The sequence below is a fragment of the Schistocerca piceifrons genome, chromosome 8 (assembly GCF_021461385.2).
Source record: "Schistocerca piceifrons isolate TAMUIC-IGC-003096 chromosome 8, iqSchPice1.1, whole genome shotgun sequence".
NCBI classification, from domain to species: domain Eukaryota; kingdom Metazoa; phylum Arthropoda; class Insecta; order Orthoptera; family Acrididae; genus Schistocerca; species Schistocerca piceifrons.
In genome coordinates, this window is record NC_060145.1 from 15,591,685 (window position 1) to 15,611,192 (window position 19,508).

Here is a 19,508-nt window from a genome sequence, read left to right on the forward strand (position 1 = left end):
AATACAAAAAAATTGTTGCTAACTCAAGGGTGGAGCTCTGCCTATTACAAATGGTATTGACGACGCAGAAAATAGAAAGATTCACATAATGTCGTGAGCGATGTAGCATGTAACAACAACAACAACAAAATAACATGTGTATTATTATGTAATATATGCTCATAAGACAACCTTCGAAGAAATTCCTCTTAATGAGAAAGACAGGAAAGTCATGTTTTCGAAAGTAACACCAAGCGATTCGTTGCGTGCATTCTTTCAGTATTGTTTAGTACTCTATGCACCCAATTCGTATTTCAGAATGAAATACCAATCGCGAGACATAAAATGAGGTAACATTATTACAACAGTTTATACTTCTTTTTTCATCCTATTACCGAAAGACACCACACCCGAGACGTTTCTTGTTCTGATAAATACTGCTATCTCTCTCTGACCTAAGTATTTCTTGGTAACCACAGCTCTACTACTGATGCCTTCAGCAAACAGCGGTACCAGAACCTCTCGTCTATCTATTAGACTTATAGTCTAATCAAGAGAATCCGACGCCGTGCAGTGCTGCTCCTGTCGTACACAAAGTGTTTTTAATGTAATAGCGGTACCGATGATTTACTACATGGGAGCACGCCAAGACTTCTTTAGCAAGAATTCAAAGTCTCACACACATTGCGGACATCTTCAGATAAGGTACTCACACGTGCTGTCATCAGATAAGAAAACGATATATCAACGTCCACTTATCTAAACAAGGTTCGTCTCATCATACTCGATACTCACACTCTTGAAAATAGTAATACCGACTGTGCAATAGCGAAATAGACTACTTACTACTGATCGACGAGTTAAAGTTAAAGCTTTTGCTTACAAGATTCTTCTACTGTGTATCCTACTTACAGAAATAATTTGTTCTGCCTCTTGTTCTTCTCCTTTCTTTCTTTATGTGTTGCTTATTTGCCTGTTATATCCCCTTGTTCAGTGCCTCTGTTTACTGTGGTTATTTACTATGTGATCTTTCCACCTCTTGTTTAGGCCTCCGTTGATCTTTTCCCTATTTGTCTATATTTCTTTTCTATTTTAAACATTTTATTTTCGTTCATTTTTGTGACATGATCTATGCATCTATTTCTATAGTCTTTGACCTGTTAATTTCTGCTTCTAAGTACACGTTCTTGTCTCACTGTTGTGCTTCTTATCACATCATATGATCTACAGTCAGTTGCCCTTCTTAACAAACGCATTTCCGCATATTGTATTCGTTCTGTATTTCCAATTTTTATTTTCCTGGTTTCACTGTAGTGCACTATAGGTGGTGCAGACATTATTTTTAGAACTGTTTGAAAGCGGGTCGATCACTGCTAACATGTTTGAATTGTTGTGGTAGCTTATTGAACGTGGCTGCAGTAGAATACTGCACACCTTTCTGCATGAGTGTTACGGAAGTGCGACTGCGTGAAAGCTGTCAATTCTTGGGGATAAGCTGATGTTCTTAATAAGAAACGATGGTGAAGAATATATGTATTGAGCGGGCAATGTCAAAATACCCAGATTAGTGAACAGGGGTCGACAAGAGAGTTGTGAACTCACACCACTTATTGCCCAAACAGCCAGTCTCTGAGCCAAAAATATCCATTTAAAATTTAGAATGGAAAGAGTTACCGCAAAATATAATATCAGACAACATAAGCGAATGAATGCTAGAGGGCATACCATTTATATAAATAAGGAACAGGAATGGCCCCAACACTGATCCCTGAGGCACCCACCATTTGACCATACCTCACTCAGACCCCATATCACAGCCATTCTCAACACTGAGAAAAATGACCTTTTGCCATCTGTCATTAAAGTAAGAAGTGAACAATTATGAGCTACTCCCTGTATTCTGTAATGGTCCAACTTCTGGAGCAATATTTTGTGATCAACACAATCAAATGCCTTAGTTAAATCATAAAATATGCCTAGCGTTCGAAACCTTTTGATTAATCCATCCAGTGCCTCACAGAGAAAAGTGAATATAGCATTTTCAGTTGTTAAAAGACTTCTAAAGCTGAACTGTACATTTGATTGCAAATTATGTGATATAAAATGATCAATTATCCTTACATACACAGCCTTTTCAATAACTTTAGCAAACACTGATGGCATAGAAATAGGTCTAAAATTATCTACATCATTCCTTTCTTCCTTTCTATAAAGCGGCTTTACTACTGAGTAATCGTTCAGTAAACTGACCATTCTTAAAGGAAAAATTACAAATATGGCTAAGTAAAGGGCTAACACGTGCAGCACAGTACTATAATGTTCTGCTACGCACTCCATGATATGCATGAGAGCCCTTAGTCTTCAGTGATTTTAATTATTAACTCAATCTCCCCCTTGTCAGTATCACAGGCGAGTATTTCAGACATCAGTCTCGGAAAGGCATTTTCCAAGAGACTTATATGATTCCCTGTAGAAACTAAGTTTTTATTTAACTCACCAGAAATGCTTAGAAAATGGTTGTTAAATCCTGTACATATATGTGAGTTATCAGCAACAGAAATTGTTTTCCTACGAATTGACTTTATATCGCCGACTTCGTGCTGCTGACCAGACACTTCCTTCACAACTGACCATATGGTTTTAATTTTATCCTGTGAATTAGCTATTGTATTTGCATACCACATACTGTTTGCCTTCCTAATAACAATACTGTTTATAATGGGCTACTGCAGCTTGGTTGTGACTACCTCTAACATTTTGATATAATTCTCGCTGTGTTCTACATGATATCCTTACCACACTAGTCAGCCACCCAGACTGCCTTTTACTGCTAGTACCCCGTTTAGAACGTTCTAATGGAAATCAACTCTCAAAGAGCGTGGGAAATGTGTTAAGGAAAGCTTTGTATTTGTCATCTGTGTTATCGGCACTATAAACATCCTGCCACTCTTGCTCCTTGACGAGGTTTCAAATACTCTCTATTGCCGTTGGATTAGCTTTCCTACATGGTTTGTAATTATATGTGGCATTTGTTTGAGTACAAAAGCCTTTTAGTGTTAAAATTTGTGCATCATGCTCCGAAAGGCCATCCACGCTTTTACTAACAGAATGCGCATCTAGTAATGAAGAATGAAAGAAATATTGCCTATGGCTGTGCTACTGTTCCCCTGCACCCTAGTAGGAAAAAACACAGTCTGCATCAGATCATATGAATTTAGGAGATCTACCAACATCCTTTTTCTTCCACAATCATATAAAAAATAAGTAGTGAAGTCATTACATATAACTAACTTGTGGTACTTCCTATCAAGTGAACCAAGAACCCTCTCTAGCTTGAGCAGAGAGACTAAGCTAGGATACCTATAAACAACAACAATTACAAGTTTAGTTTCACTAAATTCAACTCCCCCTGAACAACATTCAGATATCTGTTCAGTGCAGTGCCGTGATACGTCTATTGACTCAAACGGAATACTGTTTTTCTTACATACATAGCCACTCCCCCACTCCACAAGGAACTCCTTGAAAAACAGACAGGTAATCTTTACCCTGTTAAAGGAAGCCTCTGAATTGGCAAATTATTTAAGTGGTGCTCCATTATACCAATAACAGAGTCAACATCTATAAGCAGTTCACTAACTTTATCTCTAACACCTCTTATATTTTGATGAAACACACTAAGTCCTTCTCTACTTGGAAACATGACCTCCTCTGAAGGTGAGCCTTTAGTTAGAGGGATTTCCTGTAAGCAGATGTACCATTCAGCTGACTTCAATCTCAAAAAGGCGCAGCTCCAACACCAACTACTACAGGAATCTTTCCATGAGTGATACCACTGCCACCACCCCCACCTATGCTGTCACCTATAAGCTTGGCCAGCCTCCCCTTCCCATACTTATTGAGGTGCAGGCCATACCTGGTGAAACCCGATCTACTGATAGACCCAACTGCCGCCACCACAATGCGAGCCATGCCCTCTGCCATCGGTGTCTTCTAAAGGGCGATGTTAACAAACCTAATGGCTGCATTAAGATGAGGCCGATCAAGACGCTGAACCAGTTGCACGAGGTGCACACTATTGCCACCACTTTGAGTAGCTATCTATACCAGGTCAGCACCTACATCTTATTCCCCGTCCCTGTCAAGTCTATTCCCTGCTCCACCCACAATCAGCGCCCGCTCCTCTTTTCTGAAATTCCTACGTAACTCCCCTATGCTGTCACTCACCTGAGCCAATCCTGCACTAGGCTTCACAGTGCTGGTGACCTGATACTCACTCCGCAACGCTTCCTGCAGTTGCTGACCTGCACCTCTACTGTGCGAACTACCTAGCAGCAGAACCTTCTTCTTTCTGTTACACTTTGCAACTGACCTAGGCCTCCTAATTGCTGAGGACTGCTGCAGGTCGTCTACATCTACAGCTAGAAGAGGCTCCTCTCCACTCAACTCTGACGGCTGGTCAGATCTATTGCATGTACGCAATGTGTAACTGTCTGGACACCTCCTCCTCCGAGCTGCCTTCTTACCAACTGCCAGTTCCCATTCCCCAGCACCCTTTACCCTCCTCAACCTACCTAGTTCCTCCTTAGCTCGCCGCGCGTGGTAGCCGCGCGCTCTCAGCCTCCTGCAAGATCCGCGCGGCCTCCCCCCCCCTCCTCCCCCCCTCGGTGGTTCGAGTCCTCCCTCGGGCATGGGTGTATGTGTTGTCCTGAGCGTAAGTTAGTTTAAGTTAGATTAAGTAGCGTGTAAGCTTAGGAACCGTTGACAGCAGTTTGGTCCCATAAGATCTTACCACAACTTTCGCGTATTACAACTGCACTAAGAGGGCTCAGATCTTACGCTCCTGCTCCTCTAAAGATTCTGCATTCCCAGGGGAGGATCTGGTTAGAATGCCCACTGGATTCCCCACTGTATTCCCCCCCCCCCCCCCCCCCCCCAATGAAAATACACTACGGGACATTAAAATTGCTGCACCGCGAAGATGACGTGCTACAGACGCGAAATTTAACCGGCAGGAAGAAGATGCAGTGATATGCAAATGATTAGCTTTTTAGAGCATTCACACAAGCTGGGCGCCGGTGGCGACACCTACAACGTGCCGACATGGGAAAAGTTTCCAACCGATTTCTCATACACATACAGCAGTTGACCGGCGTTGCCTCGTGAAACGTTGTTGTGATGCCTCGTGTAAGGAGGAGAAATGCGTACCATCACGTTTCCGACTTTGATAAAGATCGCAATTGCGGTTTATCGTATCGCGACATTGCTGCTCGCGTTGGTCCAGATCCAATGACTGTTAGCAGAATATGGAATCGGTGGGTTCAAGAGGGTAATACGGAACGACGTGCTGGATCCCAACGGCCTCGTATCACTAGCAGTCGAGATGACAGGCATCTTATCCGCACGGCTGTAGCGGATCGTGCAGCCACGTCTCGATCCCTGAGTCAACAGATGGGGACGTTTGCAAGACAACAACCATCTGCACGAACAGTTCGACGACGTTTGGAGCAGCATGGACTATCAGCGCAGAGACCATGGCTACGGTTACCCTTGACGCTGCATCACAGTCAGGAGCGCCTGCGATGGTGTACTCAACGACGAACCTGGGTGCACGAATGGCAAACCGTCATTTTCTCGGATGAATCCAGGTTCTGTTTACAGCATCCTGATGGTCGCATCCGTGTTTGACGCATCGCGGTGAACGCACATTGGAAGCGTGTATTCGTCGTCGCCATACTGGCGTATCATCCAGCATGATGGTATGGGGTGCCATTGGTTACACGTCTCGGTCAGCTCTTGTTCGCACTGACTGCATTTGGAACGATGGACGTTACATTTCAGATGTGTTACGACCCGTGGCTCTACCCTTCATTCGATCCCTGCGAAACCATACATTTCAGCAGGATAATGCACGATCGCATGTTGCAGGTCCTCTACGGGCCTTTCTGGATACAGACAATGTTCGACTGCTGCCCTGGCCAGCACATTCTCCAGATCTCTCACCAATTGAAAACGTCTGGTCAATGGTGGCCGAGCAACTGGCTCGTCACAATAAGCCAGTCACTACTCTTGATGAACTGTGGTATCGTGTTGAAGCTGCATGGACAGCTGTACCTGTACACGCCATCCACGCTCTGTTTGACTCAATGCCCAGGCGTATCAAGGCCGTCACTACGGCCAGAGGTGGTTGTTCTGGGTATTGATTTCTCAGGATCTATGCACCCAAATTGCTTGAAAATGTAATCACATGTCAGTCCTAGTATAATATATTTGTCCAATGAATACCCGTTTATCATCTGCATTTTTTCTTGTTGTAGCAATTTTAATGGCCAGTAGTGTACTTTGAACAAATCCCACACCCTAACCCACGACTCACAAACCTACGACAAAGCCTACACTTCTCACTCATGGTAAATTTTAAAGTTACTGAAAGAAACTAAATGTCTACGTTACCTAAGTTCAGTTACACCAGTAGAACTACTGTATTTGTAGAAGTGACAATAGTGGACCCGAACTTATCTCTCTATTAAGAAAGCAACAACTTTTATTAGTACTACTAACCCATGTGCAATACCAATACCACCAAAACTTCACACAATTTCTTAGCTAAAACCAAAAATTCAAGCGGCCACTGGAACACTCAACGAAGTTACAACAGTGAATGAAGATTTTACTGACGTAAATGGTTCAAGTGGCTCTGAGCACTATGCGACTTAACATCTGAGGTCATCAGTCTCCTAGAACTTAGAACTACTTAAACCTAACTAACCTAAGGACATCACACACTGAAAGGTGGCTACACTGAGCCACAGCGCCAGAGATCGCGCTGGAGAGTATTGTTCCGCCGCCTCCACTGGCAGTGATTATTGAGAAGTAGCGGAGTGCAGTGCTTGTCGAGGACTCGTAGTAGGCAGTGCTTGCTGAGATGTGGTAGTGAAAAGTTCTGGTCGAGATGTGGTAGTAGGGAGTGCTTGCTGAGATGTCGTAGTGAACAGTGCTTGTCAAGAGGTCGTGGTGGAGAGTGCTTGTCGAGATGTTGTAGTAGGGAGTGCTTGTTCCATGTTTTATGCAGTTGTTTGATGGGCTAGACAGCAGATGTTGTTCTAACGGAGATATTGTAATGATTAGAGTGCTTTTCATCAATATATATGATGGTAACAAAACTCGCTTTTTTTCATTATTTCAGTGTCTTAAATAATGCGTCATTACAGGTTCAGTCAACAAAGCATCTGGCTCGTGTTCTTGTATTGGAGTGTAATTCTGCTTTCCTTACGCAATTATAGTATTTCTATTTTTTAATTACTTCAGTATAAATGATATTTAAAATTTCTTGTCGTATTGAAGAAGAACCGTGCCAGATGTGTACGTTGAATCACACTTCCACACACAGAACAGTTACACTTGTGCTTTGTTGTTGCGTTGGTTTTATAGTTGCTGGGGATTTAATTAATTAATTGCGTTAACGGAAATTTTCTTTCATTGTTTGTTGTTGTTCTATGCAGCCAGATTGCGTACAAGAAACTAGTCAGGGCCAACCGTTTACGAGACTACGTAATCGGACATACAGCTACTAAATCAAAAAATTAAAAATTATTTGTATTCTATTTAAATAAGCCCCCATGCACGTGGCGACCGCTGCTTCGGATCGTCCCTTGGAATTATTCTGATTGTAAAAATAGTAGACAGTAGTATTGTTGTAGTAAATTGTAGTTTAGTAATTGTAGTCTATTTTGCATGTGTAGATTTGGTAATTTTCATTCTTCTAATGGTATTTCAAAATTTAATTTTTGTTGTCTTGTCTACGGGTTTGACAATTTAGTGCAATTATTTCAATTGTTCGTTAATCGTGTTTGAAGGAAACATTTCGTGTGAATGGTATTGTTGGAGATAAAGTGTCATTGTGTGTAATTTTCATATAGTGACGAGTTTTGTATATTTTGTAAATGATTACGCGGTCGATGAAAAAGGGAAAAATGATGGATAGTGAGAATGACGAAATTGTTAACATGGCGAACTCGCCAACAGAGGAAAACAGTACCATGAATAATGAAGTAGAAAACAATTTAATAAGCAGGGAAAATAGTCCGGAACCATTTCAAAATTTTTCACAATCAAAAAATTTTCAGAATACGAGATTAATGACAGAAGATTCTGGAGTAGTATCGAACACAGATAGCTTTACAGCTATGACGAAGGAAACTGGTTTTGCGGGAAATGTTAGGGGCGGAAAGAATTTCGAACAAGTTAATATGGAGCAGTTGATGAGTGCAATATTAAATTTACGATCTGAATTAAAAACAGATAGGGGAACAATGGAAACACGGTTAGACTCACTGGGATCACAGTTGGGATCTAAATTTAAGACAGAGATGGGAACTTTGAGATCTGAATTAAAAACACAGATGGAAACAATGGAAACACGGTTAGATTCACGAGTAGGGACATATTTCAAAAACATGAAAGATGAATTAAAGAAAGAAATTAGAGAAGAAGTACAACCGATTTTGAATTCTCATAATAATAGATTAGTTGCAGTAGAGATTAGACAAAGGGAACAGGATAGAGAACAGGAGGAAAGAGATCGCGTGATAGTACAGAAATTTTCAGAGTTAAATTTACAACGTGCACACGATAAGGAAGAAATATTTGAGAGAATCGAGGAATCCGTACCAAATGACAGAATAAATAATCTAACACAACAATATGAACAGTTAACTACCAAATGTGTCAATACTGAAACCCGAGTCGCGACACTTACGGAAGACGTAAATAAACAGAAAGAAAAAATAGGTGACTTATCGGAAAGAGTTGAGGAGATTTCAGATAAATTGACAAATCTTAGTTTACATGGGGACAGAGATTCGGATGATACAGCTCCATTACCATTTGCAGAAACCGAAGAGTACCACAACATAAATAAGCATGTTGAAAATAAGGGAAAATTTAATGAACGCGTTAAAAGGGAATTTGAGGCATTAGAAAAGCAAGTCAAACAAATTGAAGGCGAAATCGTAGGAAAAGACAGCAAAAGAAATTTAGAATCACAGATACCAGAGGGGTTTGAAGAAAATCATTTGTTTCATTTACGAGAAGCAACAAGAGAGCGCCAGGCGCGCGAACTTGACAATAATCGACATTGGGACTGGGACAGACGCGGTAGGTCTTTGTCGCCACGAGGCGAAAACTTTGACTATAAACACTTTTTGACTGTTCGGAAATTTAAGATCTTCAGTAATTGTAAGAATGACATACATCCATGTGCATGGTTAGATCAATTTATGTACGCACTTCCACCAAATTGGCCACTAAGTCACAAACTGGAATTTATGTGTGGATATTTAGAAAACGAACCGGCGACGCGGATGCGCGCACTCATTAGAGATTGTAATAATCTGAATGATTTTTATCATGCATTTCTATCGGAATATTGGTCCGAAAACACACAAGACAGAGTCCAACATAGTCTGATTATGCAGCGTAATTTTAAACAGTCTGAGTTCCGCACGCCGGCAGAATACTTTGAAGACATGATTCGAAAGAATCAGTTCCTGTCCAAACCTTATAGCCCGACTGAATTAATTCGCATTTGTTTAACTAAGCTGCCACAATCCATAAGACAAATTGCTTTAGCCGGAAGATGTAAAGACGACATTGAGACTTTTAAGACTTTGTTCCAAGAACTTGAGTATGACAACGACGACGGGACTTCTTGTAACTTTTTCAGTAACAGTAATTACAATAGATTTTCAGAGAAAAGGGATAGTGATCGGAACGGGCGTTATATGGGTAACTTTGAGAATGACAGACGTAACAGACAGGACAATAGATACCAGCCTTATGACAATAACAGACGTTCTAACAGAAATTACACAGACAATTATAATAACGGTAATTCCTACCGGAATGATCAATCATACGGAAACAGTAATCGGTATCATCAAGACAGAAATTATTCATACAATAATAGAAATTCTTACTACAGAAATAACCAGGGCAGTAGATCTAACAGTAATTTCAGAAGTGACAGTCGAAATTACACAAGAAGTAGTTATGCAGACTGACAGGAAAACAGAAATTTTAATAACAGACACAACCAAGAATTTGCATCTAACAGACAGGAAGGACCTAATTGGCATCCTCCACGTGACAGAACTTCAGAGAGACAAGTGCATATAGTAGAAATTGATCCGCGAAATGACGCGAATAATCAAAGACGTGACGCAAGCAATCGACAATGACTTGTAGCTTCGGCTTCTGGCAGCAATATAGACGGTTCAGAAAGTAATGACACTACGACTTTACACTACGTACGCCTGGAAGACATGAGAGTCATTTTGCTAGACGAAAAGGAAAATAATGTAGACGCATTTTTACATCCTGTTATTGAAGTATGTGTGGGTAAGAATAAGTTCACTGCAGTTTTAGATTCTGGGAGCCCATTGAACGTCATTAGTGAATCAGTTTTTCGTATACGTGAAAGAACTATTGCCTGTCCTGTGTTACCTATTTCTAAAACTACAATTCGAGGAGCGATTTCTGGAAAAAGTGTGGAAGTTAAACAACAGACCAACCTAAATTTCATTTGTCAAGGATACGAATTTTCTGCTAATTTTATTATTGTTCCATTATTCAGTACACAAGTTATATTAGGTATGGAGTTTCTTAACACACATAATGCAATTTTGAACTTTAAAGAAGGAAGTGTAATGCCGAAATGTTTGAAATTTTTCGAGTGTTTAACAAGATCTGAATCAGATACAAAATGTTTAAGGTTTCTTACCTCTGATGTTTTCGTTGAGCATTATGACGACAGTGTGTTTATTCATGACAACGACAATAGATACAGAGACGCGATGGATGATATAATTAATAGCGAAGAATTAATTAATGAAAAGGTTAAGAAAGCTGAAGTGCCAGATGACGTTGCTAGAGAAGAGCTGTACCACATTTTGACTTCACATGCTACAGTATTTAGTCATCACACAGGAACTATACAAGGCCTACAATATCTATTTAAAGTAAAAGAACACACACCATTTCGAGGAAAAACGTACGCTATTCCTTTGGCTTACAGAGACAAGGTTAAGAATGAACTTCAATACATGTTAGATCAGGGCATTATTGAGCCAGCAGTCAGTCCTTATACCAGCCCATTACACGTTGTTCTTAAAAAGGATGGGTCAATTCGTTTGGTTCTGGATTCCAGACAGATAAATAATATCATCATTCCTGAAACTGACCGTCCACACAATTTAGATGAACTTCTTCAACATTTCCATGGAATTAAAGTTTTATCCACGATTGATATGCGCGCAAGTTTTTGGCAAATAGAACTTCACCCTGATTGTAGAAAATACACTGCCTTTTTAGCCTTTGGTAACTGTTACCAGTTTCGGAAATTACCGTTTGGACTTACTGTATCTTCAGCAGCATTCATTCGTAGCTTAAATGAAATTTTACCTGTTTATCTTCGTGACAATATTACTTCATATGTTGACGATATTCTTATTGCTAAACGTTCTTGGAGTGAGCACAACAAAATTTTGGATTCATTATTACGTATTTTTGCAAGAGTTGGCATTACAGTGAACTTAGAAAAATCTAAATTTGGTCGTTCTCAGGTGAAATTTCTCGGTCACATTATTTCTACAGAAGGTATTCTTCCTGATCCAGAGAAACTAGATGCTATTCGTAATTATGCTGTTCCTACCACAAAACGTGATGTTCGTAGTTTCCTTGGTGTCTGTAATTTTCTTAGACGCTTTGTTAGATTGGATAATTTGGCCACACCTCGTTTATGTGAACTATCTGGAAACAAATCTAATTGGTGTTGGGATGAGGAAGCTCAGTCAGAATTTGAACAACTTCGTGATGCTTTAGTTGCTGCTCCACTTTTTTCACATCCGGATTTATCTAAAGATTTTTGTTTGGCGACGGACTCATCATACAAAGGCCTAGGTGCACGCCTATTTCAAGAGATAGAAGAAAACGGCGTTGTAGTACAGCAGACTATTGCATTTGGAAATCGTGTTCTCTCTAAATCAGAAAAGAATTATTCGATTACGGAACTTGAAGCTTTGGCTGTTGTTTGGGCTTTTACAAAATTTCGGACATTTTTGTTTGGCAGACATACTAAGGTTTATACCGATCATCAAGCTCTGGAATTTCTTATGTCAACAAAATTAACTCATAGCAGATTGTCACGATGGGCGTTGTATCTACAGGAATTTGATTTTAGTATTGTTTACATACAGGGTTCTTCAAATATTGTTGCTGATGCTTTATCACGTGCACCTGTGGGTTTGAAACAAAGTGCTGAAGAGGACTACATAGAAAACAATTATTGTTTGATGTATATTCAAGGTGTTGCGTTTGAGAACTTTATTTCGTCTTCGCACCAGGACATCGCTAAGGAGCAAAATAAGGATCCAATCTGGAAGGACATTAAGGAGAAGTGGAGGAGAAAGGAAAGCGTAGCGATTAGACAGCATTATTTAGTTCGCAATGATATTCTTTTTAAACGAAAATCGGTCGACAACTCTGTTTGGTTAGTCTGAATTCCTGATGAATGGGTCAATAAACTGATTTGGTACACACATTTCAGTTATGCACACTTTGGTCCCAGAAAATGCTTTCATAAATTACGAGAAAATTGCTACTTCAGTAGTATGGAAAAACGTATTCGATCTGTTCTAGCCAAATGCAAATTATGTCGAAAGGCTAAGCCACCAACTATTTCTCACAGAGCACCGTTGTTTCCTATCATTCCAGCGAAATTAAAGGGCATGGCTGCAGTTGATTTGTTCGGTCCAGTGGTTCGTTCTACTAATGGTTTTGCGTACATTTTCGTAGCAGTGGAATTGACATCAAAATATGTGTGTTTTACACCTTTAAGCAAAGCAACAGCTCGTTCAGTATCTAACGCTTTCATCAAACATTTTCTTAAAGAAGTGGGTCATGTTGATAAGGTTATATGGATCACAGTTTCGTTCTAAAATTTGGCTTCGTACTCTACGGCGTCGTAAGACTAAACCAATTTTCATTTCAATTTTTCACCCTCAATCTAACGCTTCAGAGAGGTGGATGAAGGAAATCAATAAATTGTGTCATCTTTATTGTCATCAGAGTCACAGAACTTGGGATCAGTATCTTCATATTTTTCAAAACATTCTGAATGAACTCCCTAATGACTCAACTTCTTTACCGCCTATACTGATATTAAAAAAACAAAGCACCGACAAATCGCATTTCTGAAATCGTTCCTTTTCCGCCAACACGGAAACTGCGGCATTCTGAAGTTGCCAGCCTGGCTCTACAAAATATTGCATCTGCGGCTGCTAGAAGAGAGAAATCAGCAAAACGTCCTGGTCGTTTAAAAACTTTTTCAGTTGGCCAAAAGGTATTAATTAAGTCTCATCGTTTGTCTCACAAAGGAAAAGGCTTGTGTCGCAAATTTTTTCTGCTTTGTAACGGTCCATATAGAATTCGCAAAATTATTCATGATAACACTGTTGAAGTAGAAACTCTTAAATCTCGACGCTCTGAGGGAATACATCATATATCTAACGTTAAATTTTTTGTGGAATGATATACTTTTAAAAAATTTTTGTGGAATGACATACTTGTGAGAAACTAACAGCTACATGTAAACACGCGGAGAGTACAAGGATACCGCGCTGTGTTTTGGCTGCGGCACATACTCAAAGCAACAGTCAAGTCTGCGCGGCGCACAAGGCAGTCGTTGACCGCAAACATTCACTTTCTACGTCACGCGTACCTACAGCTGATCGAGCGCTCAGTGCGAATGCACTGACAGCCGTAAACAAATACACAGTCTAATTTCTCCGACTAAATTCAGTATAAAGCTATAGTGACTTGATGAATTATGTTATTAACGTTCAGTATTTTTCAGGATACGGTTCTATAAAACATTTAAGAACTTCGGGTAAGTTCTGTGCGTGTCCGACGTTAAGACGACTTGCTATCGAGAAAATTTCAGGAAGAATGTAATTTCGAAGAAGAAACTAATAAACTAAAAAGGTAACTATTAATTGAGTTCATTTTTCAGGTAACATATTTCCACTTAGGTACGTACTTTAGACGTAATTTGCTGCTCGCGATTACGTGATTCAGACTGTGCTAAATTTCATGTTCTATGAATTTACTTGTGAAGCGACGTTCTTGCGTACATTACCTGATTTGACAATGATTGATTAATGAACAGTGTTATTACTTGCGTATATTATGCATCGCTTGGCTGCTATGCTTTTTCACTGATGTCATATTTTTTTTATGTGCCTGCTGTGCTTATTTATTTAAATTATAATTGTCACCTGATTAATTGCCCTGACTATGGTTATGTGTAAGTTATACTTTGTGATGTATCTGCTTGCGCCTTCATGTTTACTTATTAAGACTACATATGAACATTTATTTGCTTATGCTGATATGATGCTAATGACCTGTTTATTACGTAAGATATATGTTTGCTGCTGTGCGTATGGATTGCATATTTATACATTTCTGTTTTGCTGTCATAACTACTCTTTAATTAGGTATATAGAAATGCTCACGTACTGTGTATGAACATGGAGTTAGGTCACACTATGGTATTAATTATAGATTGTTCGCTTGGCAGAGCCTCGTTGTAGGAATTGTGCTGTATCCACTTGTTGACATTCTGTTCTCTGCTGGTATATGTACCCGCTATTGCATGTTTTGCTTACGCTCAGTGCCTTATATTGTTAAGATAAGAAAATGAACTGCTATAATTCGACGAACGACATTAGTACAAGAAACTTCATACAAGTCACATCAGCTGGAGGTTTTATGGAAGCTGTATAAATTTATACTAATGGGAGGAAAGCTAACGACATGACATACCAACACTAGGGTTAGACCATTGACAGTTATTACACTGAATTCTTCGTGAGCAACTGAAATAGTAAGTGACACTTGACACAAAAAAATACTCCACATGTTTGCTTCTGCCATGATTCTTGAAGTGATGTACACACTGTGAAATATTATGATCATTCACACTCCGTAATCGTACTTAATTACTGAGAGTTATTCGAACTAAAGTCTGTTAGAGGTCATGTGTGCATTTCTCTTGTTTAATGATGGACAAGGTAACCAAAATGTATTTTATAATTTATAATGAGTAGAAGAATTGGGTCAGATGGATTACACAGAGGTTGTGTGTTGACAGTGTGTCTTCGGATTGTATGGGATGATGAGGTTTGCATTAGGACTTTATCTGTACTTGTTCGAGGAGACTGACTAGAGGAAAGAGTTGTTATGGAAGTGAAATGGTATTGGTAATAAGGTTTATATGTATCGACGTATTGAAGAGGTATTATTGAGGTATTGAGATTATGTGAAGTTGATGATTATTGGAGTTTTGGTGGACAAGAGGTAAGGTAAATGATATCGATGATAAGATTTATATGTATCGACGTAAGAGGTATTATTGATGTATTGAGATTATGAGATGCTGATGATTATTGGAGTTTTGGTGGATAAGAGGCAAAGTAAGCGAGGAGCATATTTTTTTTGTTGGTTTATATGGAACAAGGAGGATGAAGATGGCAGACTAGAACACTCAAGTAGAAGGAAGATTGTCTACACACACACTTTGTTAAATCACTAAGCAGTACATACTTTTTTTTTTTTGGAGAGAGGAAGCATTTGCATATCTTGGCACACTGACAGTTGTTCAGCAACCGTACATTTTGATCTGGCTTGGCAAACATTGCTCTTGACATGATGACTATGACGTTGACTAACTGTTATTGACTGTTATACACTGTGCCACTACTACTTGATACACAATTTGAACATCAAATTTTGACAGAATTGCATTTACACAGTTAACAGTATTCAACTACGCAGTAGTACTTAATGTGGATGAAAGATGAGTGAGTGTGTTTTGTGTGTTTTCCTTTCCTAATCCCAGATAATTGGTACCGACCTATCTCCTAAATATTATTTTACTTGCTTGTTGTGGCTTGCACTGAAACCCATAAATATTATAGGTTTACTAATATTTATGCATTTGTAATAGTTAATATGACAATTATCTGATATCATTTATATGTTTATTATAATTTGTATGTTTAGTGTAAGAGCATTGAGAATAATTTTGTACAAGCAATTGTGTGTGCATTCAAACTATTGTTCCTGCCTGAACTGTCTGATTAGTGATAGTGAATATTATGGACTGTTACCTGCACTTGTTCAACATAATGCGTGCCACTTAGAAATGTTTAATTTCTGCTCATGAACTGTGTGATTAGGATAGTGAATATTATGGACTGTTACTTGCACTTTTTCTACATGATTGGTGCCACTAGGACATGTTTAATTTCTGCTTATAAACTCTGATGAACAGTGTGATTAGTGATAGTGAATATTATGGACTGCTGTCTGGACCTGCTCATCATTGCTGGGTGCCACTGATGAACTGCTTCTACTGAAATAATGTCGCTTGTTGGTGTCTGCACCTGTTCAACATTGCTGGGTGCCACTAATGGACTGTTTCTATTGAAATGATGTCACTTGTTGGTATCTGCACCTGTTCAACATTGCTGGGTGCCACTAATGGAACTGTTTCTGCTGAATGATGTCACTTGTTGGTGTCTGCACCTGTTCAACATTGCTGGGTGCCACTTATGGAACTGCTTCTACTGAACTAATGTCACTTGTTGGTGTCTGCACCTGCTCAACATTACTGGGTGCCACTGATGGACTGCTTCTACTGACATAATGTCACTTGTTGCTGTCTGCACCTGTCAACATTACTGGGTGCCACTGATGGAACTGCTTCTATTGAAATGAAGTCACTTGTTGGTGTTTGCACCTGTTGACCATTGCTGGGTGCTGCTGCTGGAACTATCAACTACTTGCTTTTTTTTTTTGATAATTAAAAGCATTTTATGTGAACATTTGTATAAACGGATTTTTTGTGTATTGTGTAAACTATTATGTAAAGTCACATGTATGAAAGAATTTGTATTGCTTACTGTATTTCATATATTAGGTCATTGAAAGGTCAGTGCAAAGCCAAAATTTTATCTAATTATGTGATATTTACGTATTAATATTATCTTTTGTTTTTGTCTGTACTTTTTTTTGACGAATTTGGTGGTATTTTCACCACCAATGCTGGCAAAAATACCATCAAATTCTAGCCCGTGGAGGAAGGGCATATGAAAGGTGGCTATACTGAGCCACAGCGCCAGAGATCGCGCTAGAGAGTATTGTTCCGCCGCCTCCACTGGCAGTGATTATTGAGAAGTAGCGGAGTGCAGTGCTTGTCGAGGACTCGTAGTAGGGAGTGCTTGCTGAGATGTCGTAGTGAACAGTGCTTGTCAAGAGGTCGTGGTGGAGAGTGCTTGTCGAGATGTTGTAGTAGGGAGTGCTTGTTCCATGTTTTACGCAGTTGTTTGATGGGCTAGACAGCAGACGTTGTTCTAACGGAGATATTGTAATGATTAGAGTGCTTTTCATCAATATATATGAAGGTAACAAAACTCGCTTTTTTTTCATTATTTCAGTGTCTTAAAAAATGCGTCATTACAGGTTCAGTCAACAAAGCATCTGGCTCGTGTTCTTGTATTAGAGTGTAATTATGCTTTCCTTACGCAATTATAGTATTTCTATTTTTTAATTACTTCAGTATAAATGATATTTAAAATTTCTTGTCTTATTGAAGAAGAACCGTGCCAGATGTGTACGTTGAATCACACTTCCACACACAGAACAGTTACACTTGTGCTTTGTTGTTGCGTTGGTTTTATAGTTGCTGGGGATTTAATTAATTAATTGTGTTAACGGAAATTTTCTTTCATTGTTTGTTGTTGTTCTATGCAGTCAGATTGCGTACAAAAAACTGTTCAGGGCCAACCGTTTACGAGACTACGTAATCGGACATACAGCTACTAAATCAAAAAATTAAAAATTATTTGCATTCTATTTAAATAAGCCCCCATGCAACACATCCATGCCCGAGGCAGGATTCGAACCTGGGACCGTAGCGGTCTCGCGGTTCCAGACTGAAGCGTCTTCAACATATTTCACTACAAAAAATAACAAAGTTCAGCTGAAAAGTACCGCACGAAATTTACTAAACGGCTTCAGCGCACAGAGAACTCTAAAAAACACAATGATCGAACGTTTCCAGAAGTTTATTAAACCGTTATCTCCACAAACAGCACGAAACACCGTTGATCCTTAATAACTGTATAACAATGCACAAATGACTTTGTCAGATCTTAAAAACAGTTACAGTTGCCACTGCACACCGCGAAATGTAAACGCACTGCTAATTTAAATGAACGATTCAAAACTACTAAATTTAATATTCGAATAAATTGCGCAAACAATTTTGACAGTACTTAGCCTTATAACCGGTACAGCTGGAGCCGCACGCTACAAAATGCAAACACACTGCTGGTGCGTGAGACTTGTGTTCTCATTAATATAACTGAATTTTTATGCTTTTCGGTATATCTTTTTCGTTTGAGAAGGAGATAGTTCTCAGGAATCTGAATTGATTCCCTCTATTTTTCTCGTCGTTTACAAAACTTCCTTTGGACCAGGTTGTGACGTCTAATAGCCATTACTTGTTTTTTTTTTTTATCGAAATTGTTCAGTTTAGCGCTTGGTAGTAATATTAGGTATTTATTTGGATTTTTGAAACGTATCCTCGCTGTAAGCTGCAAGAAGTAGGTAACCTGCAAAGAGCGTTGTCAATAAATAATTCCGTTCGTTAAAGTTACGGAAGTGACAATCAACTTCTTTTAACCACTGCGTTAAGGAATCATTAACATAGGACAAAAATAGACTAAATGAAATCGAGGAAGACTCAAAGAGAAATAACACGAGAAATTTCTACAGAATTCTTAGGGAAAATATAAAAGCATATCAGCCTCCAAATATTTGCTTTAAAAGAACAAACTTATCCCTGGAAACAAATAGTGAAGAAAGCTGCAAAATTTTTAAACGTTATTTTGATAATCGCTTTAACTGTGAGAAGCCTAAAGAAAAATTACTCATCAAGAAAACAGTATCAAACCCAGATTCAAAGCCGCCTTCAGTAACAGAGGTAGAAGAGATTATAAACAACCAAAAAACAAGAGCCCCAGGAGAAGACGGGATTCTCAGAGATCTGAAACTCAAACACGAAACTGTCACAAAGGAAATCCATGAAATTCTTACAGAAATGCGCAATATGGAGGAAAGTCCACAGGAATGGAGATGTGTGTTGATTTAGCCACTCCACAAAATGGGCGACAGAGGTGTCTCGTTATTACCGCTCACCTACTAAATTTTCTCAAAGGTATTACTCAACTGCCTAGAACCACAAGTTGATATAAAGATAGGTCAATGGCAAGCAGGCTTCAGAAAAGGAAGGTTCTGTTTAAAACAAATTTGGAACCTGCAAACGATCCTGAAGGTCAGACTTTAAGGAGGACTGCGTCTCCATAGACAGGCAGAGTCTCTTTGGAGGAATATGGGTTATACAG

General features: G+C 39.2%; 1 protein-coding gene across 1 annotated transcript in view; it reads right to left on the minus strand.

Moving 5' to 3' along the window:
* LOC124711694 (UDP-glycosyltransferase UGT5-like) overlaps positions 1 to 19,508 on the minus strand; it is a 137,875-nt gene that overhangs the window by 96,200 nt on the left and 22,167 nt on the right. The window lies entirely within an intron of this gene.